Source organism: Sus scrofa, chromosome 14, assembly GCF_054392235.1.
Source record: "Sus scrofa isolate SSC_HxYL_T2T_F1_AM1 chromosome 14, Sscrofa_HxYL_maternal_Yorkshire_Landrace_v2.0, whole genome shotgun sequence".
In the NCBI taxonomy this organism is placed as follows: Eukaryota; Metazoa; Chordata; class Mammalia; order Artiodactyla; family Suidae; genus Sus; species Sus scrofa.
This window is the reverse complement of record NC_139396.1, coordinates 13,251,614-13,276,628: the sequence shown is the minus strand read 5'-3', so window position 1 is coordinate 13,276,628 and position 25,015 is coordinate 13,251,614. Positions and strand designations below refer to the sequence as shown.

At 53.2% G+C, this 25,015-nt stretch overlaps 1 long non-coding RNA gene across 1 annotated transcript in view; it reads right to left on the bottom strand.

Annotated features, from left to right (window-relative positions):
• The window catches only part of LOC146396321 (uncharacterized), a 142,133-nt gene that overhangs the window by 34,065 nt on the left and 83,053 nt on the right, over positions 1-25,015 (bottom strand). The window contains exons 12-13 of the long non-coding RNA XR_014826498.1: positions 9,932-10,021; positions 1,172-1,329 (exon numbers count right to left, since the gene is read on the bottom strand). This is a non-coding gene — a long non-coding RNA (uncharacterized LOC146396321). The remainder of the gene's footprint in view (positions 1-1,171; positions 1,330-9,931; positions 10,022-25,015) is intronic.

The following is a 25,015-nucleotide window of genomic DNA, read 5'->3' as shown; positions in this document are numbered from 1 at the left end:
CCTAAAGGAGAAAGCAATTAAACCCAAGAGACCCGCCCACACACACTTTTGGTTCTTTCACATAAGGAAAGAGAAGATTTTGTCTTCTCCTCCCTTACTTCTGTCCTTAACCACATAAAGCTCAAAGACGCAATAGTATCTCTTGGCTCTCCAATTGCCATTTCATCCAAAGAGCCTGCAGATTTGGGGTCCCTTTGTCATTTTTTTTGGGTTGGACCAAAAGGCACCTTTGGGTCTCCACTTCAAGTTCTCCTCCCCTCAAGAACTGCCCACTCCCTGTAGCCTAATATGGTACCCTTATGGGCGAGTCTTGCCAGATGCATGCTGATTCCAAGGGAAAGGTAAATTTCAGATACACAGGGAAAGTACTTGCCGTAAAGATATGTCCAAAATGGTGCACGGGACACAGGTCAGGCTAAATGCAGGCACTGTGTGTGGGAAATGAAAAACTCAAATGGAGCTGCACATTTACTATTGTTTTTGCCTGGCTTTGAGCACTCTGCCCTTTCAGTACATTGAATTTCAAGAGAATGGAGGAACTCCCATGTTAAAAATGCATCCAGTAACAGAGGAGCCACGATATCAGTAGGAAGGCAACAAAAGGAAAGATACTCAGGTCTATGGGGACGCAATTTAATTTTCTCGTTTCCTTTTTTACTTTTTCTCAAGAGGAACTCTTTGATCTTACAAGAGGTTAGGTTTTCCACTGCAGTTGATTTACAATGTTTTGTCTACTTCTGCTGTGTAGCCAAAGGACCCTGTCGTACAGACAGATGTATGTATATATGATATATGATACATATATATCTATATAGGATACATATGTAATCACTTTCTCACATTATCCCCCAACCTTTTCCATCACAAGTCCAAGATGGAGTTCCCTGTGCACATGGTACATTTCAACCAGAGACAAAGGAATACTACCTGCAAAGGCAAACGGATGGCATTCAAAGTTACTTGCCCAAAAGATCTCTGAAAAGATGTGAATGCAACAGGTATCTCTGATCCCTGGTGGGAACGAGGACTGAGTGGACAGGGGAAAGAGGGGAGAGGAGGACTCAGCACTCCATATGCTATTCGGCACATGTGGACTGTGATCCCTGCAAGGGGAGGATTTGTTGAAAATGTTACATTCAAACATTTAACAGGGAAAAGCTCCAAGACTTACCAGCAATGTCATCATACGGGAGACACGACAGACTGATCTCTGGTCTTGGACACGTGGGCTGTGCAGTGGCTTTTTGGATAGGCTGGGCCTTTCCAGCACAAGGGAACATGAGGAAGGTGGGTCCTGCTGGATGCTGGTTGGCACACAAGGACGGTTTCCTTAGGAAAGACGGACACACACCAATCACAAATGGTGGGTCTGCTGAGAGAAGCCAAACCATAAACATTGGGTTCCAGGTGGCCATGAAAACCCAAGTGGTTATCAGATGATAAAAGGTGAATTTTGTTCAGAAAGTCTTGCCTCCGGGGAAGGGAGCCTGAAGCCAGGACGGAAGCTGAGGCGGGTGAAGGACAACAAACAAGTTGATGAATAACAGAGGGAAAGGGAACATCAAGACAAACCTTGGTGCTGTGACTCTGAAAACCAACACATACATTGCCTGACGAGGCACTCGACACTTGTCTGGCCCCTGCATAAGGTGGAAGAAACGTCTGGTTCTTGCCTCCCTGCAGAGGCCAGCATGGAATGGCACCCCACCCCCACCCAGGCTCACCTGCCCTCGGCCCCTCCCCCACTGCAGAATGACTGCAGGCCCGCATTCTACTGTTGAGATTCAAACTTGGGCTCCTTTACTTGCGTCCTGAGCATCTGTTGGGGCAGGTCCCTCGCTGGGTCCTGCTCTTGACTGTCCACGTTGAGGCCACCAGCCCGTGGTGGTCCAGGCCCATGCCTGTGGGAATGGCTTCAGAAGGCGGTAAGCCTCTAGACAGGGGCTGTTTTCCAAGAGAAAGGGCCTCCCTCAAATCCCTGGGTTTCCGTTGGGACCCTTCACTGTGGACATGGAGTTGGACGGAAGGAGAGGAAGGTGACAGCACTGCACCCCAGGGACATCTCAGCTGGGGAGCCTGTAGAAACCTGAGGCTGCCTTGGGGAGGACAGCTGCTTGGAGGTGGTTCAAGAGGCCTTGCTCTGGTTGGGGAGGCAGGATGGCAGCAGGCAGGTTGGCGGTTTCTAGAAGGGAGACAAGCCACTTGGAACGTGTGTGTAGCCAGTGTCCTGTGGCTGGCCCTGGGTGGGTCATGGGGAAAGCCTAGCCCCGCCTTGTGGTCCTCAGGCATCTGAAGCTCGCCTCACCAGACCTCTCTCAGGGATTGCAACTGGCGCATCCTCTGGCTAATGGGGGCGTGGAATGGGAGGGTATAGTCAGAAAACGATTCAGTGCTGGTGGGTGTTGTCTGGGGCCTCATGCTCAGGAAAGGGTCTGCTCTGAGCTGGGCGGGATGTGACTCTCGCTGCAATGGCCCAGAACGTTTCCCTCCATCCCGCCCAGAACTCACTTCTCAGGTCAGGCAACTGTGGCCTTGGATTCCACAAGGGATGGGCAACCAGGTGACTTCATCCAAACTAGGACTCGTGGGCCTGAGGTGTTCTGTATTGGTTTCCCTTTTGTGGAAATACATCTCTGCAGACATGGCGCAGCGTGTCAGGTGGCTCACAGCAGAAGCTGAGGCCTGACTTTGAGATGAAGAGTGTGTTTCTATTTCAAGTCACTACTACTACATGTGGAGAGAGGCTGGTGCAGGTGGAATGCCTAGGAAGGCTGCTTCCTTTGTAAAGGGGGGGGTGAAGCAGTGTAGCACAGAAGCAGGAAGATGATCTAGTCTGCTACTCTGAAACCTCCTAGAGCATCTGTGGAGGTCAATTCGGTGCCTCGTGGTATGTACCTCCTTCTCCTGAATGGGCGGTTTTCTCACAATGGCACCTGACTCCTGCCTGCTTCTCAGTTTGTCCTCACTTTCCATTATTGGGAGCTGGAAGGGGAAGGACCACAGGCAGCCTCCACTCCCATGACCCTTGTCAGATGAGCCGCCCTGGGCCCGTGCTCATCTTTGGAAGCCAACCCTGGATGGGAAGTGGCAAAAATGCAGGGGACACACACGGACTTCTCAGACTTCTCTCTGAGGAGCAGAACTGCATGGCGGGAGGGACTCAGGGCCATCGGGATGGGGTGGCACACCTTAGCCCCTGTGAAGTGTCCACTCTGGGTGGTTCAGAGAGGCAGGTGCATGCTTGGTGGGGCTGTTCTGTGTTTGTCTAAGGGTTCTGTGTGCAGAGCGATCTTCGCAGCCTTTGAGAGGTGTTGTGTGAGGTCAGGAAAGTATGACAGAACAGATGTGTGCTGAGCATCCCGAGAGGAAGGGTTGAGGAGGATGTGAGGCCCTTCGATTTAGACAGTGGAGGTCCATCAAAGGCCTCACGGTGCCTGGAAGGACCTTGGAGAAGGCCCTTACCTGCCAGTGACCTTGCTGAGGGGCATGCTCAGAGTAGATGACCTCTCAGGTCCAGGACGTGGGGACAGCCTGTGAGGACGAGGTGTCAGGGAGCTCCTCAGGGAGGCTCCCCCATCCCTGCTGCTGAGCTGAGCATTTCTCGGTAGACAGGGGAAGGGAACTGGGTGTGGGGGTCAAGACCATGAACATCCCGCCACGACATCTGCACAACACACAGGTTCCTCGGGCCAAATGCCCTCTCTCACTGAGGTCAGAACATGAAAATCCCTCCACGACATCTGCACAACACACAGCTTCCTCGGGCCAAATGCCCTCTCCCACTGAGGTGTGCCCTCTGAGTCCCCAGAGAGCTTCCGTCCATGTCACCCATTCTCCTCTTCCATTCACCCCTTTCCTTTCTCTCCACAGCATTTCCACTGCCGGGCACGGATGTGGTCATGCCCCCTGGGGCCTCACGCTCCTATCCTCCCCCCACTCCTGGCTCCCAACCCCAGCCAGCTTGGGAGCAGCACCTGCCACTGCCCATGGCCCCATTACTCCTGCCTGGCAGCACCCTATTGCAGCCACCTCACCCCATGACACCTCGGGTGACTCCTGCTCACCATGGCCCCATTGCCCCAGGGCTTGGCAACATCCCTGTCCCAGTCTGGTCAGGAGGGAGGTCAGCATTGCCCCACCAGTCTCAGGCCTTTGGGCGCCCTCAGGCCCCCCTCAATGGGAATGCTTCCACGGCCCTCATGGGGAGTGCTTTGTGTCCTGCACCCCTTTGCATAGCAAGCCCTGTGGGGGACAGCGGGGTGGCTGCCACAGCTATTGCAGCAGCTCAGGCTGGCAAGGGAGGCTTGGCCCCAGGCCTTCCTCCTCAAGCGGCACCACCAGCTGCCCAGATGGCCTTCATCCTGCCCCCAGGGACCTCTGGGCCGTGGCCACATGGCACCTCTGGGGCAGGCAGCCTGCATGCCTCCCAGCACACGGGCCCTCAGGAGGACGCCTCTCACCATAAGAGCGTCTATCAGAACTTCCGACGCTGGCAGCGCTTCCAGTCCCTGGCCCGCAGCCACCTGCCCCAGAGCCCCGATGCGGAAGCTCTCTCCTGCTTTCTCATGTAAGTGACCTCTCAGACCCTCATTAGCTCAGCTGGAGCCTTCGCATATACAGGACCTTGGCATGGACTCCCTGCTTAGGTTTCCAGGCATCCTTTCACCTCGAGAGAAGGAGGGTTGACAGCAATGTCCATGCTATGAGGAGGCACGTCTGCACTCAGATGTGTCCCACGTCCAGTCCATGACATCCCGTCCGTGCCTTAGCTCAGCTACCACCACCATGCAAGACCAGTTGTCTCACGTTCTGCACTGCCATGATAACATTGAGTGCAGGAGAGCAGTCCAAGAGGGTCCTGCTCGGATATGAGGAGCCAGAGTTTGAATGGGACCTGCTTCTCTGGTGCTACCTCCTTTCAACATGGACCTGGGCCTCTGGCAGCCAGTGGGTATCACTTCAGATAAGGCTTAGGACATTCAGGCCCAGGACGGAGCTTTCTGCATGCCCGGTCCTTGTTGTTCTGAAGAAGTCCAGTGTGAACGGGGAGGTGGTCGAGCTGTCCATAGATAGACGGGCAAGGGTCTATCCTCCTAGAGCTGTGAACCTGGCAGGAACATCCCTCCTAGACCCGAGGTCCCTCCGAAAAGGGGGACTAGGCCATCTAGTGCAGAGACCTGGGCAGAAGAATCCTTGGGCTTCTCAGACCTGTTAGCTGGTAGACTGGCGCCTGCCCTCCCGCATTGATGGGGCTGCGTTTTATATGAGATGGCAACCCGCCCCCAGCCAGAGTGTCCCAGCTATAGCCAGGGAGTGGACAAGCATCCTCTGGTGAGTGGGAGGTGGTGGCACCAGGCACCAGGAAGGCTTGCCTTTGCTCTCCAGACACCCTCGTCTCCCCCTCTTGAGCCTGGGTTTGACAGGGGTGGGGCCCATGGAGGCCTTGGAGCTGGGTGGGGTTGGGCAGTTGGGGGCTGGGCTGTACCAAGAGACTGACCCTGAGGGCTTACAGCCCAGTGCTTCGCACCCTGGCTCGCCTGAAGCCCACCATGACGCTGGAGGAAGGCATGCGGCAGGCCATGCAGGAATGGCAGCACATGAGCACCGTTCAGAGGATGGCCTTTTATGAAATGGCAGCAAAGTGAGTCAGGGTCCTGGGCCATGGGCGACATGGTGGGGTGGGTGGTGGGTGATGGGCAGGCCCCAGGGCAGGATCTGGCTATGGTGCTAGCAATCAGAGAGGATGCAAGAGGAGGCTGGCACCTGACACCTCCTGTTCCCTGAATCCCCAAATCCTATTGGCCTCCAGAATCCCCTCTGCCACCTGGAGAGCTTGGCTCTTCCAGCCTGTCTGTCCCAGGAGCTCTGCCCTACCGTGATGCTGATGTGGGGAGGCCTCAGGATGGCCTTGGGGAGCACGGCAGCCCAGGAGGGGGTCCCCTGAAGGCATGGGGGCTGTGCAGGGATGAGGACTCCACCCGGCAGCCTGGCACCCCTTCATGCTGGGTGCCTAGCCATCACTGACCTAGCATGTGGTAGGCCTCTCTTCATCAACGATGGCTGGAATGGGCAACTGGCCATCCCTGGGGAAGCCCATGGGTCTCTGGCCCTCCCTGTCATTTCTGCATGTGAACCTCCTAGTTTCCAAACAAAACCAAAGGAGCAGCTAGCTCTCAGTGGCAAGAGATGCCTCATCTCTAATGGTAGGATCCCCACTCCAGCCTGTGCTGGGCCCTGTCTCATGCGTGCTCTCCCAGACTCTCACTCCCAGCCCCAGGTTCTGGGTTCGGGCAAGGGCTCTGTGGGGACACGTGCCTGACCAGGCCACTGGCCATCTCCATTGTTTGGGTCAGACAAGGTCCGGGGGCACATGAGCAGGGGCCCCCACTGCCCACCATGTGTCCCTAAGCCTGGTCCCAGAGATTGACCTGGGTCTCTGCTGGGCCATGCCCTCCAGCTCCAGGGCTGGTCAGGCAGGAGGAGGCCCAGATCTTGGATATCTGCCACTGCAGTTCCCTGCTGCGACAGCACCTCACAGGGCCCTGACAGACCTAAGGACACCCTCTCCTCACCCCCTCGGTCCTGCTGCCCTGGGTGGGCTCCAGAGCCCAGGTGGTTTTCTCACTGGGGCCTGTCCCTCAACACCCCCCAGGTTCATGCAATTTGAGGCAGAGGATGAGATCAGGATGGGGAACGTGTCCTGCACAACGCGGGCACAGGGCATGCCTCCTCCAGCTCCAACAAAGCTGGCTCCTCAGGAATCCACATCCCGCAAAAGGGGCACTCAGTCTGTGAATCACCTTCCCCCTGGAGGTCAAGGTACAGGTAAGAGAGGCCTAGGCCTGGTCCCTGTTCCCAGATGGGTCCTTTCCACTCAAGGGGGCATTGGTCTTTCAACACGGATAGCCCCCGAGGGTGTCTCAGTCCCCCTTTTCCCCTCTGCGGTGTGGACCTGGTCCATTTAGAACCTCATCACCCTCCTCCCTGTCTAAGGGGCCCCTGTGAAATCTGCCTAACAAGTGTGCTGGTGGGGAGACCCTTGATCATTAGATGTTCCACACGTTCTCACACCTGACTTTTACCTGTCCCTGACTTGAATCTGGCCTCCCACCAAACCTGAGGCTCTGGCTGCTCCTCCCCCTTCCCACATGCATATCCATTGCCCCACAACAATGCCCTCCCCTGTGCCTGCTCAGGGGTCAGCTTCAGGGCGCTGGGTCCCCTCACTTTCACTTCCTCCTGCTCTGCCTCAGCCTGTGCTCCAAGGAAACACGGCCCCAGGGTCCAGCACACCCACCCAAGGCCACGCAGAGCCTGGCAGCTGCTGGAGAACAAGGCCCCCAAGGAGATTCCCCCTGAGGCTCGCAGGGAGCATGGGGACATCCCGCAGGCACTGGTGGGTCCTGGCCCCTCAGCCACAGGGGAGTCAGATATGGAATGTCGAGAGGATGGATATGAGCTGCCACAGGACGAGGACGGCTGCTTCCCAGACCCGGATCTCCTCAGCTACGTGGACAAGCTGTGTTCCCAGGAGGACTTTGACACCAAGGTGGGCTGGGCCTGGAGTCTGAGACTCCAGGATTCCAGGGCGAGATGCTCTTAGCACCCTAGTTCTGGCTTTGGCCCAGGATAATGGGATTTAGGCTCTGGTCCTTGACCCTGACATCTGTGTGTCTTCCTGTGTGTCTGAGTGTACTTTGGTGCATAGGATGTGTATATGTGGATGTGAAAGTTGTACATGTGTGTGTGTCTCTCTCTTTGTAGGCCTTTGTGTGTCTGTTTCGGTGCCTATGTGTTTGTGCTTTGGAGCCCATGTGTCTGCATGTGCACCTGCTTGTGAGTGTGTGTGTGTGTTTATGTGAGAGTAGACAATACCTATGGGAGTTTGAAAGCTCCCCCTTTGTGAGGGGAACTCTGGATTGGCCTCTGCTAGTCACGTTTCTCCCAGGCCTTCCTGCCTCCCAGGGCACACCTGCCAAGGCTGCTCACAGCCTCTCCCTTCCATTCCAGGTGGACGTGGTCATTCACCCCCGATTCCTGGCAGAGTTGCTTTCCCCAGAACCAGAGTTGGATCTCTCGGGCCTGGCTGAGGAGCTGGAGCAGGAGGAAGGACTCTCCCCTGAAGAGGTGGCCAGGGGAGGGACTGACACTAGGGAGACTGGGGGCAGGGGGGGGTAGTCAGGTGACCCTGGAAATCCAGGAGGAAACGACCCAGGTCAGCCAGGGCCGGGGAGAGCCCTAGAGCAGGAGGCCCTGAAGGCTCTGTCCCTCCCTCCCCTGACAGAGAGGCCCTGCACCCGGGAGGCTGCCCAGGTGGGTGCAGGGCAGGAGGAATGGAAGGGGAGGAGGGGAGCCGGGGACAGGGCAAGGACCCTGCTGGGGAGAAGGTGCAGGAGGAAGGCAGGAGGGCCACAGGCTCTGTCTGTGGATGTGAGTCCCATCTCACCTCCCCCTGCCCATAAGCCCCGGCTCTCCCTGGAGGGTGCAGAGCAGTCACTGTCCACCTCTCTCCCACCAGCTAGTGCAGACACAAGTCCTGGCCTTGGAGGAGGATGACGGGGTGCCAGCCACTCCCAATCACAGGGCACCCCACCTGGACTCAAGACCTTCAGAGTCTGTGGCCCAACACGATGCCCAGAGGAACGAGCAAGGCCCACAGCCTGGGGTCAGAGATGAAACCTGTACACCCCAGATGGATTTCCATGGCCATCTAAGGCACCCCCAAACAGACAGGGGCCTGTTCAGGCACAAAGGCTCTGTGCCCTCTCCAGGATATCAGGAGCCCCCTAAGGCTGGAACAGCACAGCCGTTTCCTCGCCAAGGCACCAAGCGCTCGGGCCCTCCATCAGGACTCAGGGCCAGCAAGGTTCTCAGGGAGGCCTCTCCTCTTATTGGAGCCCCAGGGCTGGGTCATGGGTTCAGTGAGAATGAGGAGGAGCTCCCCAGCCTGGCCTTCCTCTTGGACCTTCACCACAGCCTGCTGTCCTGGGGCCTGCCACAGAGCCCTGTCCCTGCCTCGGGTCTTGTCTGCACTGCAGGGCAGAGGGCACAGTAAGCTTCCCAGGCCCCCGTGCCCCAGAGAATGGGCCTCAGCTCAGGCCCCCTGGAAGCTGCCAAGTCTAGAAAGCGGGCTCGGTGTGGAGGCCTGGCTGCTGCTGAGGACCTGGCCAGGCCTAGGGCTGACCTGCGAGGCTCTGGGAGGCACACCCTGGCTCTGGGGCTGGTTGACCCTACCAAGCCCAAAAGGAGTAGGTGTGACCCATGTGTCACACGGAGGAGAAGGAAGTAGCACCGCAGCCAGTAGGGAACGGTGGGCCAGCTTTCCAGGGCCAGTCCAACTGGGCAGCCCCCATGGAAGCCTTTGGCACCTCCAGGTCCTAGCAACCATCCTGGCTGCCATAGGGGTGGGGAGGAAGGACAGAATGACCAGAGCCAGGAGGGGGTGTGGGTGGGTGGGGTTAGGTGGTGGGGACTTGGGTCTGGGTGTGTGTGAGTGGGCACAGTAGCTCCTTTGCGATGGGGGATGTAAAACATGGATAAAATCGTTCTGTTGTGAAATGCACTTGGTCCACTGTCGTCTTGCATGTGCCTATGTCCTCAGAGATGGGTCGTCTGAGGGCAGAGAGGGGATCTGAGAGGAGCGAAGCATGTGTGAGATCCCAGGCAGTCTGGATCCACAGGTGAATGACTAAGTCTTTCCTCCACAGAGACAAGGATGCCCAGGCTGCTCCTGGGAGTACACAGCTCTCACTAGCCCCAGGGACAGCCTCATCATCCCTGTCTCTCCAGCCTGCTGGGCTAGGGGGCTTCTGGGGCATCGGTTCCATGCTCTGCATCCCGGAACACTCTGGGGATGGAGAGCTGCTTTTGTGCCATTCAGCCCTCTGGACACTCACCAGTCGTGAGAATGGAGGCTGGAGGCAGCCCTTACCTCTAGAGAGTTTCTCTCTGCCTCTCTGAAGTGGCCACATGACAGGCTGGGGTGATCCTCCACTCCTCCAGGGTGTCCCGTGGGGGTGGCCTGTCCAGAGAGGAAAAGGCTTGGCTGTAGGGACAGGACTTTCTGCTTCGGTGCCTTCTGGGTGGGGGACCATCCTATCGTCTTGGTGGGATTATTGCCATGTGCTAAATGGTGGAGGCAGCGGCCTCTTAGTCCCAGTGAGGACAAAACAAAGGAGGGAGGGAGTGACTGTAATCTCATGACCTGTGATTGGCTTGGGGGGAGGTTCCATCATGTGAAGCTCAGTGGTCCCAACCTCACCAGCCCACTGGCATCTGCCCCAGGGAGCTTTTGATACAAGAAGACCTGGGACTTTTCGTGATCAGGGATAAGTTTTCGATTGGGGTGAGGAGGATTAAGGATTTTGGGTTGTCCCTGGGAACGTCTGTGTGCCACAGGGGCAGCCAACACTTACAAAATAAAAAACAAGCAAACAAAAAAAAGAAAAAGCAAAATGCCCCAAACGCCAAAAATCTAGGATTAATGCCAAGTGCAGGCACACTTAAAGTGAGCCATTCACTCATGCTTTTCAATCCATTAAAACATGAAAGAGCAGGAGTTCGTGTGGCTCGGCTCTAAGGACACTGATTAGGATCCATGGGGACGCGGGGATGAGACATGGCATGGCTTACTGGGCTAAGGTTCTGGCATTGCCGTCAGCTGTGGTGTAGGTATGAGACATGCCTCAGATCCTGTATTGCTGTGGCTGTGCCATAGGCCAGCAGGTGCAGCTTGGACTCGACCCCTGGCCTGGAACAGCCCACAGGCCCCAATGCAGCTGACTCAAAATGGAAAAGAAAAGAATGCAATAGAATTTGCAGAAAGGAAAGATGTACAGACCATCACCAAATAGTATTTTAGGGAGTTCCCATTATGGCTCAGAAGATGAAGAATCTGACTGCTATCCATGAGTACGTGGGTTTGAGCCCTGGCCTTGTGCAGTGGGTTAAGCAATCCAGCATTGCCTTGAGCTGTGGTGTGGGCTACGGATGTGGCTTGGATCTGGCATTGCTGTGGCTGTAGCGTAGAACAGCAATGCCAGCTCTGATTCGACCCCGAGTCGGGGAACTTCCCTATGCTGCAGGTGGGGCCCTCCAATGCCAATCAGAGACTCCATCTATCCACGCATCCCTCCAACCAAAAAGGAAACAGTGGATTAATGGATGGCACATTCACTGCATCACAAAAATGGCCGCCATGCCCAGGGTGGGTGAAGGAGCTTCCCAATTTCAGGGGCTGGATTGGTGCAGCTTGTGTGAGATGGAGACAGTGGCTGAACACTCTTTGTCTATGACAGACACCAAGGGGAAGCTGACCCTCTGATACCAGGGAAAGGCTCATCTCCAAACCCCTCAAGGCGGAGTCAAACCATTGGCTGAGGAAACCCATTAGACTTAGGATGTGGGGCCCCTGGCCTGGGTTCTTCCTTTGCAATGCCATGTGTCTCCAAGACCAAAGCACCGAGTCCCCTGTGTCCCAGTCACAGACAGCATACCTTCAGTGTCCAGCCATTCCAATGGCCAGGCCATCGTGCCTTATTGGAAGGGCCTGTTTGGGTGGTGGGGATGCAGCAGTGTGTTCCAGAGGGGATTCGGGCCCTCTGGCTCACAGGTGACCTCTTGCCAGACAGGCCAAGTGACGCATCTGTTACCAGGGTGATTTCCCAGGCACTGCCTTCCTTCCTCAGGTGGCAGGGATGCAAAGGGCTTGAAAGGGGGCACAGTGCACAGAGCCATCACCTACAGTCTCCTGACCGCCTCTGCCTGGGGGGGAGGAGTTTCCTGCTGTCGCAGAAGCTATTGCTAGCATACCAGTCATTGGTGGAGTTCTGGATCCCCAACATTTTGCTACTCAGCAGCATGCAAGAGAGAGCAAGGATGGTCCTTAGAAGGAGCTAAGAGTCTTGGGTGAGGGGAAACTTGCTTATTTCCAAGAGGTGCTTCTTAGTCAGTCGGGGTAAGGATGCCCTTCCTTTCACGAAGTGCTTTGGAAGAGGTTTGACAAAGAAAGACTGGCAACTGCATGGGTTGGGAGGAAGCAACAGGCAGGGATGAAAATGTTGCTTGCTGAAGACGAGAAAGGGCAGTTCTGACTTGCTCAAGACCACCTCCCTGCAGCTGGGAGGTGGGCCTTCTTCCTTGGGCCATCACGGTCCCAGCCAACAGCCAGGGACTGTGGCTGACAGAGCTGGGGAGTGCCTCCTGGTGCCTCTGTCATCGGCCTTCGGAGCCTGGTGGCTGCACCCACAGCTCAGACCTGCCCTGGGCAGTAGGAGAGAGGCTGGAGCTTTGCCCACTGGGAGTGCTGATCCCCCTGCCAGGGACTGCACCCGGCTCCTGCATGTCAGCCTTCTGGTGGTAGCCAATGCCCACATGGGACCACGGCCATAGAAAGCAGCAGAGCGCTGCATCTGGGCCCCCTCCTGAACCCTGGCTCTCTCTCCACTTGTAAGCTGATCCAGACAACAATGGGCAGGGGTGGCTGTGAACTGGCCCTGTCAGACACATCTTCAGAAGCCTGGCATTTCCATGTTCAGGTAATCCCCTTATGGTTACAGTGTAAGGGAAATAGGCAGAGAACTCCTCTGTCACAGTCATATTGGAGCCGTTCCTGCCTGGGATGTTTGGAGAACCTCTACGATAAGGAAACAAAGAGCCACTGCATTTCACTCCACTGGGTCCAAAGCATATGCTGTCCATTGCAGAACAACGAGAATGAGAAGAAAGGAAGCCTCCAGATATGTGGACATGGAGATGCACCCTTCGAACGACTCCATGCTCAAAGAGGCCTCTCCAGGAGAACTTGGAAAATATATAGAACGGTAGGCAAAGGAATGTGCAGTACCTAACAGGTAGTAGGATCCAGACAAACTGGTGTTAAGAGCGAAGCAAATGGCACGAAATGCTTACAGAATACAGAAGATGCCAGGTTGCCCATCAACAACCTACGTTTTCACACAAGGCATTGAGAAAATACAAATCACAAAATACAGCAAACGCAGGAACAAAGAAGCTCACGACAATACCCTATGTTCAGAGGGACTCTAGCCAAGGAACACTAGCTTGGCTTACTATGCACAACCATCAACGTTATAGGCTCCATGAAGACATTACTGAGGAAAACCTACATGGTCACAATGGCGCTTGCAGAACATGTGCCACGCCCATTCATGTAAGAAACGCTCAGAAGTCTAGGAAGAGAAGGACACTCCTTGAACCCCATAAAGAACATCTCGACAAAAAGCTACACCAAGCCTCCTGCATGATGGTGAAAGAATGAACGTCTTCCTCCTCCATCCAAAACAGGTCAGAAAGTTCTTTCTCATTTCTCCTTTTCTACTTAGTACTGTAGCTACGAGCCAGGGCAGCATGGCAGGAAAAACAAAGAAAGTCCTACAGATGAGACAGGCACAAACATAATTCTCCATGCTCATGGATAGCATGGCTACCTCCACGGGAAGGCCCACCGAATCTCCAAGGCACACGGAAGAGATTGAGGTCACTTTATCAAAGTCTCAGTATACAAGGTCGACACAAACACCTTCATCATGTGTGTAAATCCCACAAAAGAACATGGCACCAAAACGAAAAACACCATGCAATACACAAGACTTGCCAAAACCTTGAAGCATTTGGTTCCATCGGTCATTCTATGGCTGCAGCCACGGCATATGCAAGGTCCAGGCAAGGGGGTCAACCTGGAGCTACAGCTACCAGCCTACAGCAAAGCCCCACCAACACCAGGTCCAAGCCACACTGCCGCTGGTGGCACCACTGGACCCTCATCCCACTGAGCCAGGTCAGGGATTGAACCCACATCCTCCTGGACACTCTTTCAGGTTTGTCACAAACTGAGCCACAATGGGAAATCCGGGGATACATATTTGGGATAGAGCATCTGTATGATAAAACGAAAGAAGACCTACAACAATGCGGTCACGTGTCATACACATGGATGGGAAGACTCAACACAGAATACGGCCAAATTCCAACAGAAGTGGTTTTTTTTATTTTTATTTTTTGGCCCACATGGATGAAATTATTCTAAAATGGATAAAGAAAAGATAAAGGAGCCAGAACATCAAACATAATGACGAGAAAGCACATTAAAGTGGGAGGTGATTCGGCTTATGAGAACGCTCTATGGAGGGCAGCTTGGCATTGCTGGCGGGATAGAGGCAGACAGAGTTCAGTGTACAGATAGAGAATGCAGAAATAGATCCATAGCAATACACCAACCTGGGATGTTCTATTACGGAAGCTCAAGGGCAGTAGAGTGGAATAGGGATAGGGTTTTTATCCGATACGAAAATGAACTCATCATGGAACATTCAGTGCAAATGTAAAATGTGTATAAATACAAACGATGCAACCTTTACCACACCTAAGAAAAAACAATTGGAGCAAACCTCTGGGTCCTCGGGCTTGGCAAAGGGGTCTTCCACATGACAAGAAAAACATTATCCCAAAAGGGAAGGAAAGAACGGAAAGTTGGACTTCAACGAAAGGAAAGAAAGGCCCTTCAAAACATACATGCACCCCAATGTCCACTGAAGCACCATTTCCAATAGCCAAGACAAGGGAGCAAGCTAAATGTCCATCGGCCGAGGCATGGATAAAGAGGATGAGGTTCATATGTACGGGGGGACATCACACAATCATACAAGAGAATGGAATCATGAACGCTGCAGCAGCAAGGATGGACCTGGAAATTATCATCCTAAGTGAAGGTGGACAGGGAAAGACAAACATCGTATGATACCACTTCTAAGTGGAACCGAAAGAGAGGACACAAATGAACATGTGCACGGAACAGAAACAGACTCCCAGCCTTGGAAAACAGGATGGGTCCCAAAGGAGCCAAGTCCACAGCAGGAGGGACTGGGGGTTTGGGACTGGCTTCTGCACACGGAGTACATGGAATGACCGGCCAACAGGAACCTGTGGTAGAGCCCAGGGAACTCTAGCCCACAGTTAGTGATAGTCGATATGGGCATAGAATCTGAGGGAGAAGGGGTGTGTGTGTATGTATGACCGAATCACTTTGCGACACAGCAGGAAATAGCACAACATGGTACCTCACTGTCCTTTCAATCAAAATGAAGATAAGTACATCAATACCGCTGGAATAGGCAACAACAACATCAGCAACAATGAAAAGATAAGCGTTCTTCCCCATGACAGCCAAAACCCTACCCCAGACAGAAAACGGACCTCATCAAATGGAAACATTTTCCTAGCTGAAAAGAAGCTACAGGTTTGAAGAAACTACCTGCCAACCACACATCTGACCCAAGTCTGGTGTCTCGAGGGAATAAGGCACTGCCAAGACACGACCATAACAGCGGGACCTATTCCACCAGAAAATGGGCAAACGTTAGGAAGAGATAGGTCACCCACCACAGCACTGTGAGTCCTGAAGGCTGGGTCCACTGTGAGGCTTCCCGGGATCCTGCTGGCTACATGAGATCACTGGGTCAGGCAGAGGGCAGGAAGGATTGCAACAACACTACTTCCAGGAACTCCCTCGGGTTGGCCTGAGCCAGCTAAGCCGAAAAGGAGACATCAGGCTCCAAGTGCTGGAGGTGTGGACCCCTTGGGCCAGGCTGGCTGGGGCCCTTGGACCGAAGGCAGGTGTTCATGTGGGGGTGGGGGCCAGAAAGGTGGGCAGTGAGTTGTTCCCCTTCAGGCTATGGAGAGCAGGGCCGTGGGCATGCTGAAAGAGGGTTCTGGGAATCCAATGTAGGAGCAGAGTGCTGTGAGGCCTGGACCTCATCTCACAGCCTGGCGCTGGAGCTCCTCTCTCAGCTTCCCTCTTTGTCGCCTAAACTCCGTTCCTTCAACAGCCTTATATGCCACGGGCTGGAACCCCCTGCCCCATGGCCTTGGGTCATGGGCTCTGATCCGGCTCGAGTGCCCTGCACTCTGGAAACGTCCCCCCCTCACTTTGGGGAGTCGATCCTCCTTCATCCCAACCCCAGGACTGATGTTCCTTTACTTTCCAAAAGACCCTTCATCCCTGGCACTGGAGACACCTGCCAAAAGGGGCTACAGCTCTATTACCCGAAGTTCATATGTGGAAGGCTTCTCCCCCAGGAACTCCGAACATGACCTTAGGTGGAGCAGTCTTTTCTTTGTCTTTCCATTGCCTACGTTTGTTTGTTTGGATGGGGCTGCTGGGGCGGCATATGGAAGTTCCCAGGCTTGGCATCCGAACGATCCATCGATCGATCGGAGCTTTGGCAGCCGGCCTACACCACAGCCACCACAATGCCACATCCAAGCCGGGTCTGAGACCTACACCACAGCTCATGGCCACATTGGATCCTTCCCTTCCTGAGCGAGGCCAGGGATCGAACCTGAACACTCATGGTTCCTTCTCGGGTTCAGTTCCAGGGCAACACCCCCGCAAGCCCTGCAGCAGAGTTTGTACAGAAAGAGCTGAAATCAGGTCACTAAGGTGGCCCCTAATACAATAGGATGGGTGCCCCTATAGAAAGGGCAAATTTAGACCCTGAGTCCCACAGAGGGAGCTGATGTGAGGGCGCAGGCCGGAGATGGGCATCTGGAATCCAAGGAGAGAGGCCTCAGGGCCAACCCAGCTGGTTTATACCGGGATCTCAGAAGGCTGGGCTCCGAAACGGTGAGTTGATACATTCTTGTTATTCAAGCCCCATTGCCCGTGGGATTGGTGATGGCAGCTGAAGCTGACCGATTCCCTGTGAAGGCTAGGGAACTCCCAGGGCAGGCAGGAGTCTCAAGGGAAGACACCCTCTCTGCCCCCAGCTGGGCTCCACCAGCATCCCCACTCCTACCTTCCTCCTGGGACACTCTCCCTCTCATGTCCTCTCCCCTTGTCCAGGGAGTCAGATGGAGGACCCCAACAGAAGAAGGAAGGACGGACGACAGGAGGGGCCGTAGGGCCCCAAGGCAGCAGCAGGAGGAGACTTTCCTTTGGTTATTGGAGATTGCAGGCTTGGTTTGTGTGGTGGCCACTGTTGCACAGGAAGGCCAAGATGGGGCCCTGGAAAGCTGATGGAGCTGGTGGGGGAGGGGTGGCTGTTTGCCAAATGGAGACTGGAGTCTGAGGCAGAGACAGGAGCACAGGAGCTTGGGGGGTCTGCACCAGGCCTGCTGCAGGACCTCGAGCATGGACAGCAGCAGGGGCCAGTCTCTGGGGGCACAAAGCCTGTGCCAGGCCCAGGAGAGCCAGCAGCCTGCAGAGACTGCGATGGGACCTGGGTGTGAGGAGGAGGGACCGTGGGCTCAGGGAGAGGCATGTGCTTCTGGATCTCATCGGTCCCATGGGAGAAGCAGGTGATATTGGTGAAGATGCTGGGGTAGGGGGCGTGTCAGCCGTCTAAGCCCCAGCGGGCCATCCCCATGAGACACCCTGAAAAAGGGAGGTCACAGATGAGGGCACCCTCCTTGGACCACCCTCCGGAGGACAGGGGACTTAGGCTGCAAGCAACAGAGCTAGGTCAGAGGAGTCTCTGCCACGCACAGTCACTCAGTTGTACTTCTGGGAATTTCCAAAGCCTGGCATCCCATGGCTGATGAGCCTGTGTAAGCCATACAGGCAGGCACGAGCGTCCTGATGGAGGAAGCTCCTGACTGACCCTCAGGACAATCACAGGTTTCAATCTATCAGCAGATGGGACTCTGAGCCTGGAGAACCCCTGGAGGTCCAGAAGAAGGCACTGTCCAAGGCCGAGAAGGGACATAGGTACCAACAGGGCCCAAGAGAGCTGGTGTGGGAGTGGAGCCTGGCCAGCTCAAGCCCCTGCAGACCTCAGCTCTGGCAAGGCCCTGGGCTGCACCAGCACACCCCTAACCGGGACCCTCTTCCTTTCTCATTCCTTCAGACATCTGGTGTTCTCTCAAGGTCTTGGTTGAGCCTTTTCAGAAGATGCCCATACCCAGGCCTGTTGGAGGCAGCCGGTTTGCTCAGGGGGTCAGTGGGGCTTAGAAACAGAGTGGCTGGGACTTCCTAGAGTTAGTGCGCTCAGGGCTGGGCCATCTGGTGGGAAATCTCCTCATGTCATCAGCCAAAGGGAGGGTCTGGTCCTTGTCGCTGGGGGAGAGGGGCAGGGGCCATTGCCAGTTTCCAGGGCACCACAACAGGAAGTCTTGCAATCGAGGTTTTAAAGCAACAACTACAGGAGAGTGATAGCAAGATACGGGAAGGACAGAGAGCCCCAAACAACTTGAACCCAAACAGACACGCAGCAAGACCTATTCTGATCAGTATGGCCAAAGGTAAACAGAAAGGGAGGAGGCCAAAAGCAGCAAGAGAAAAGCAAGGCATTCATGATGAGGGAACCCCAATAAGGTTATCAGCAGTTTTCTCTACAGAAACACTCCAGGCCAGAAGGGGGTGGCGAGACCCATTGAAAGCACTGAAAGAAAGAACAAATAATCTGCCTCCTCCAAATACCCTATCCAGCAAGACTATCATTTCAAATCGAAGGGGAAATCAAGAATTTCTCCAACAAACCAACACTGAAAGAGTACTGCAATACAAAACCCATTCTGAAAGAAATACTCTAAGGCTTCTCCAATTCAAAAAAAGAAAAAAGAAAAAAACCATTGGAAAGCAGTGACTTAGAGAAGCCAGCATACAGATCTAACCATGAAGATGTCAAAAACATAAAATGAAATAAACTACATCAAATCATACAATGAGGGCGAGGAATGGAAGAAAATGTAGATCCTTTGTCTTGTTTCAATGACGCGTTTGGTCCTATGTAACGGTCAGGCTAAAGTGAGCAGACATACGAATGGGTTAACATAACAACCAAACAGGGCAACCCCAATCCAAAAGCCACCACTACATTCAAAAATCGGAAAATGAAAGGATTCCAGCAGAGAATCAACGGAACCCATCCACTCAAAGGAAAAGAAAGAAGAAAAGAGAAACATAGACTCAACGGGAAAACAAAGCTTCAAATGGCAATCAAGAAACATCTATCAGTGACCACCTGAATTGTTCTGGGACCGAATGCTGCCATCAAAAGACACAGAGTGCCAGATTGGGTACCAAAGCAAAAACCTTCAATCTGCTGCCTAGACAAGCTCACCCGAGGGCAAAGGACACGTATAGATTGAAAGGGAGGGTATGTGAAAAGATATTTCATGCCAATGGACAAGACAGGAGATCAGGAGTAGCACTGCTCATATCCAACAAAATCGCCTTTAAAACGAAGGCCATCGAGAAAGGCAAAGAAGGACACTAGTTCACGGTTAAGGGATCCATTCCAGAAGAGGATACCACACACTTATATCTGGAATCTCATATACGGCACAAATGAACCTTTCCACAGAAAAGCAACTCATGGACTTGCAGAATAGACTTGTGGTGGCCAAGGGGGAGGGGAGGGGGAGGGAGTGGGGTGGATGGGGAGCTTGGGGTTAATGCCTGCCCACTATTGCCTTGGGAATGGATTAGCAATGAGATCCTGCTGTGTAGCGCTGGGTACAATGTCTAGTCACGTTTGACGGAGCATGATAATGTGAGAACATAGAATGCCTACAGGTATGTGTAACTGGGTCACCACGTTGTACAGTAGAAAACAAGATTGTATCGGGGAAATAACAATTAAGAGCCAAAGAGGACGCGGTATATACACACAATGGAATACTCCTGCGCCATAAAACAGAGCACCCTAATGCCATCTGCAGCAACATGGGTGGAACGAGACCCTCTCATCCTGAGTGAAGGAAGTCCGAAAGAGAAGGACGACTACCATACGACATCACTCATATGAGGAGTCTCATATACAGCCCAAAGGAACCTTTCCACCTAAAGGAACTCATGCACTTGGAGAATAGACTTGTGGTTGCCTAGAGCGAGGGGAGGGAGTGGGATGGATGGGGAGCTTGGGGTTATTGGATGCAAACGACTGCTTTTGGAAGGGATTAGCAAGGAGATCCTGCTGTGTAGCACTGAGGACGAGGTCGAATCACTTATGATGGAGCATGATAATGGCACAAAGACGAATTACACATGTATGGGGAACTGGGTCACAATGCTGGGCAGTGGAAAAAATTGTCTCGGGGAAATAACAATCAAAAAACACCCAACAAACACCCCACTAGAGGCAGTCATCAAACCACAAGAGCAGAGAACAAGGGAGGACGGGAAAAGACCAACAAAACCCAATCTGACACAGCTAATAACATGGCCATAAGAACATACAGATCAAGAAGCACCTTCAATGCAAATGCACAAAATGCCCCAAGCGAAAGACATCGACTGGCTGCATGCATACAAAAAGAAGACGCATCTCCTTCTCTCTGGGTCGAGATCGAGAGCTCCGTCTCGTTCTCCATCTCGATCTCCATCTCGATCTCGATCCAGATAGGTAGAGGGATAGACAGATAGGTAGACCTGCTGTCTTCAAGAGACCCCCTTCAGTTTGAGGGACATATACAAATTGAAAGTGAGAGGATGCAAGAAAATATTCCTCGTGCGTGGGAATTAAAAGAGAGACGGAGTAGAAACACCCCCATCACACAAAAGAGACCTTCAAATAAAGCATATTAATAAGACACAACGAAGGTCATTACGTAACGGTCAAGGATCAATCCAAGGAGAGGAGATGGGAATTGGAAACCTATATGCACCCAATACAGGATCCCCGCAATGTAGAAGGCAACTGCTACAACCGTAAAAGGAGAAATGGACACTAACACAGTCAGAGCAGGGGGCCTTCCCACCCGACTCCCATCAACGCACGGGTCCTCCAGACATAAAATCAACAAGGGAACCCAGGCCTTCAATAATGCATTGGACCACAGGGCACTTCCTCCATAGGTAGAGCGCTTTCCATCCCAATGAAGCAGGATACACACTCCTCTCAAGGGCACACCCGACATTCCCTAGGACCGATCACATGCTGCGTCACCAAGCAAGCCACTGTACATGGAAGGAAATTGAAATCCTATCCCACAGCTTGTATGAACCCAACGCTATGAGGCTCGAAATCAACCACCAAGAAAACAATGGCAACAAACACCAACGCCCGGAACCTCGACAACATGCTACTCAACAACCAAGGGAGTGCTGGAGAAACCAAAGAGGAAATCTGAAGATCCCAAGAAGCAAGTGACACCAAAGACATAACAATCCAAAGCCTATGGGATGCAGCAAAGGCAGATCGAAGAGGGACCTTTCCAGCAATACAAGCCTACCTCAGCCAACAAGGAAAACCACCAACAAACAACCTGGCCTTATGCCCAAAGCAACCAGAGAAAGACAAACACAAGGAAAGACATCCTAATGATCAGAGCAGAAAGGAAAGAGCAGCGAAGAAAACCATCGGAAAGATCAATGCAGCTACAACTGCTTCTTTGAATACATCCACCATATGGATAAACCCTTAGCCAGACTCATCAGGGAAAAAAGAGTGGACTCAAATCAATAACCATCAAAATGCACACCAGCTTCCAATGGACATCCCAGAATACAGAGGATCAGAAGAGACTACTAAAAGCAACTCTATGCCAAGAAAACAGACTTCCTAGACGAAATGGACACCTTCCTAGCAAAGTACAATCTGCCAAGACTAAACTCCGATGACCTAGAAAAGATGACTGGGCTGATGCCAAGAACTGAAAATGACGTTGTGAGGAAAAAACTTCCAGCAGGCATTCCCGTCGGGGCTACACTGGAATGAACCTGACCCGTATAGGAGAAAAGGCACGTGCAATCCCTGGATCCAGGATTGCCTTCAGATATGGAGCAGGTCCCAGATGCAGCTCGGATCTGGCCTTGCTGTGGCCGTGGCTGGCAGCTGCAGCTGCAGCGCCAATTCCACCATAGCCAGGGCATTTCCAAATGCCATGGGTCTGCCCTGAAAAGACAAGAAAAGGCCAACCCCCCACTCCACCCACTTCCCCACAAACAAAACTAGACCACCTGAGGTCTTCACATGCACATACCCAACAGGGGCCTGAACACAAACACCGACCAGTGGTACACAATGACTACCTCGTATACAGGCTCACTACCACCAGCTCCTACACAGTCGTCTCACGCACAGCCCATAGGCAAGGCCACAGCCCTACAGTACTTCTAGGCCAGGATTCCAGAACACACACACATCGCCTATGAGATTTCTTTGTTTCCAAACACACACACCTACCTCTGACATCCCTCCAAATACATACTACAGAAGCCCCAGGACCTCAAATACACACACAGCCGCAATCCGCCTACACGTACCAATACACATGTACACGTCTCAAACACCTATGGACACACACAGACAAATATTCCCAACCCTTGAACATACAGATGCCCCAAACACTACACATGGTGCCACCTCTCCAGAAGACAACCGCCCTGCCAGGACACTGCACCTGTGTGGGTGTCAACTGCATATGCATTTCAGCCCTCACCCTCAATGTGGACACACCATCTCTTCGTACCTAGGACCTGTAGAAACACCTCGGCATTCTGCCAAGAAGCAACGTGGCACACTCCCAACACCTCCATACCATAGGAACACAACCTGGTCATTCATGCACCTGGTGATAGACACACAAACGAGTAGACACACGTACGACACATGGACCTATCGCCAGCAAACCACATAGGAAATGACTTCCACATATCCAATGATCCTAGGACCCAGCTCATCCATCTGCAAACTCGTAACACATAACCCCAGCACATATTTCTCACACCAAGAAATGCACGTCTCCCACGCCCCTGTAGAAACACAGAACCTCATCTCTCCAGCAGACACACACTTCCCCACGTCCCCACATATATAAGCCTAACATGTCCCTCCTGAAAACTACAAGGGCATAGCCCCAGCGAATATGCCTCCAAATGCCCATGCCCCTGGAATACACACTCAAACGCATTCTACACACAACTCTCCAAAACACCCAAGCAGACCCGCAATTACTCAGTACACGACACAAGTGCAAACCTAGCACCCTACGTCCTTTCCTCCAAACACGCATATAACACACTCTCGGCATATCCATAAACCCACACTCCCCAAGGCTCCATCCAAGGGCATGCACTCTTCCAGCATGCAGAATCCAGAAGCATACCAATACGGCACCCCGACCTATATAGCATTCACCTGTCCCAGAAGATAGGCCGACTCGCCCTCTACACATCAAAAGACACATGCACGGCTCTGGAACATGTGCTACACACAAAAAAGCAAAGAGCCATATGACAGGCCATGAACACACAAATAATCATCCTAAAGGGAAGGGCAGAGGAGGATCCTTAAAGAGCAGAAACCGCCCACGGGGGATGGGTTAAAGACAAGCTTTCAAGGGGTCTTCGAAATGGTCTAAAGCTGATGATCACTCAAGAAAAGGAACCCAGCCATGACTTACCCGACTTGAAGGAAGACCAGATGCATCCAAGTGCCAGACACGCTCAAGACACAACCCCCAAGAGTTCAAGCACAAGACAACAGATGTGGAGATCGAGTCCTGCTGCATGAGGTCAAGGAGAGAAGAGTCCTGGACAAGGAGCATTTCTGCACCTCACCCAGACAGAAACACAGGGGAGAGGGGACACGCCTAGGTAAAAGAGGACAGTAGATGGAAACCTGAGATGAATTACCCCAGTTGATATATGACCAAATGCCTGGGAATACACACCGATTTGAACAAGCACTGTGACAGCCCAGGGCACACCATCCATATAGGGCACAAGGAGGAGCTGGAGATGGAAGCCTTGATATCCACCCTCCAATGAGGAAGAAGGCAGTCTTCTCCCCTCCCCACTGGGCCTTGGATTCTAGAAATGTAGCTCTCTTGGTTCTTGGGGCTGCTCTGCTCCCTGGCCAGCATACGCGTATCTCCCCCCAGGGTCTTATGCTCCTAAACTCACTCTTTACCTGGGGCTTCGCTTCATGCCAAATTCTTCCTGCCACGAAGCAGAAGAACCAGAGCTTCATCAAATCCTGACACCTGGTGAGGGGTCTGACAGTGCAAAGACAGTGGGTTTGAGCAGGTCGAGGCGTTCCTTTGTGGCACGGAAGGCTCAGGATTCTGAGTGTTCACTGCAGTGGTCCCGATTGCTGCTGTGGCACTCCGTCTGTGGACGGGGAAACTCCACATGGGGCAGATGCCACCAAAAAGAAGAAGTCTGTGCGCTCGAATCCTCTCTGAACCTGGGATCCTGGATTCAGGTGCCAAGCTGAGGGCAAGGTAGATTCCCAGTCCCACTCTCAAATTTGGCTGGGGTCAAGTCCCAACCACGAAGTTTCACTACAGGCCCCAAAGGTACAAATACACAGATCGGCCCCTGGACTTCCCTAACATTGCCCTGAGGCCTAGGCAGATAATCCTACCAAGTCCACCAGGAGACACACAATCCCCAACTTCATGGCGGAAAACATCCATGAAAAATAGGCCCCTGAACACCAACTTACAAACACCTAAACGCCAGCTCCTGGACTATGCCTCTGTTACATCTCAGCACCCTCCAAAGACAAACGCTCACCCAAACACAGGCATGATCTCCCCTTACACACATATCCATAGACAAAACCCAACCAACCCTCACCTTTGACGGATTACCAGATTCCCGACAACCAGGTGGCCTTGTACCAATCCCCCCTAGGCTTGCAAATCCATCACGATTTACATCCGACTACAACTAGGTGGTCAGCACTACATTCAGCAAGGCTGCCCCCAACAGAGACCCAAGCATGCCGTTTGAACAGAAGTGCTGACCGACATTGGGATGTGAAAAAGGAAGACACCAGTGAAACTAGCAGCCTGGATGGTACATCTTCACTCCTTTTCCCGTGCCCTGAGCTACTTCTTGTGAACCCCATGAGGGTTTTCAAATTGGAAATTCTTCCTTCGAGCTTTCCTACACTTTGGAACGGCAGGCACACTGGAATGCCACCCATTTTAATCACTCACACACTTTAGTCCCCTGCCTCCATAGGCCCCACAGTCCCTCAAGTCTCCCAGCAGCCTGATCCACAGTGCTGCTAAAAGCTGTGGTGGAAACACTGCTCCGGACCTG